Here is a 1,232-nt window from a genome sequence, read left to right on the forward strand (position 1 = left end):
AAGCAAGAGAGAGCTGTACTTGTGAAGAACGGTGTCTCTGAAACCCAGCAAGAGCTAACTCAAATTGGTAAGAAAACTTCTGTCCCTTTTGATTTGATAAAAAGTTATCTTTGTTTTCATGTGTGCTGAACTGTCTCCTTCTGCACCACATCCATCTATTCTAGTTACCCCAGCATTTTGGACTCAGAAGTAACAGTGTGTTATAAGGCATGGAACCTGGCTTCCTGAGGGGTCAGGTGATATCAGCCAACCAACTGCAACGTCATCCCCATGTCCATGATCTCACAGCTATGTCAGCCAATCCCCAAACATTCCCACATCTGAAAGTCTGCTGATTTCTAGATTTCCCATTTCCCAAAACCTATTTGAGTTAGCTCTTGCTGGGTTTCAGAGACACCATTCTTCACAAATACAGCTCTCTCTTGCTTAGCAAACAATAAATGAAGATTTTTGTTTCATACACTGAATGATACTTCGTTGTAGGGTTTTTGTGTCTCTACATTGTGATGAGATTGACCTGTCAATGTCCTTTCTCACTCTGTTCTTTTTCTCAAGGTTATGCCAGCCTTGTAAAATGAGATAGTGTTCCTTCTCTTTTCTGCAAGATTTTGTAGCTTACAAGTTTTCCTTTCTTAAATGTTAATAGAAATTAATAAGAAAGCCATCCACATCAGCTCCCTAAGTGAAAATGTTTGATTGCTGGTGCAATTTCTTTGATAGTGTTAGTGTTGCCTAAGTTTTCCATTTTTTCCTGGGTAGGTGTAAGGCAGTGGTGTTTCTGTTTCTTCTAAATTATAAATTTCTTAGTGTAAATTTTGTATGGTATTTTTGGCTTCTCTTTTAATCGTCAGCAGCATTTTTTTAAAATACCATTTCAGTTCCAAATAAAAAATACTTGCACCTTCTACTTTCTTTTTTTGATGATATTCTCTATCAGTTTTTCAATATTATTAGTTGTTTCAAACAATTAATCTTTGCTTTACTAAACCTTTGTGTTATATGTTTGCCTATTTCATTAACTTTTGCTACCTCTTATTATTTCTTCCTTCTACTTCACTGAGTTTATTTCACTTATTAATTTCTAATTTCTTGGGATATGATCACCTCAATAATTTCAGTTTTTGTCATATGTTTTAAGACTAAATTTTCTTCTACCTGCTTTCGCGGCATTCCACAATTTTTAAGTGCTGTTATTGTTAATTCAAAACAATTTCTTTTTAAATTTGTCTTGA

The sequence above is a fragment of the Furipterus horrens genome, unplaced genomic scaffold (genome assembly GCF_987537825.1).
Source record: "Furipterus horrens unplaced genomic scaffold, mFurHor1.1.pri manual_scaffold_3, whole genome shotgun sequence".
NCBI lineage: Eukaryota > Metazoa > Chordata > Mammalia > Chiroptera > Furipteridae > Furipterus > Furipterus horrens.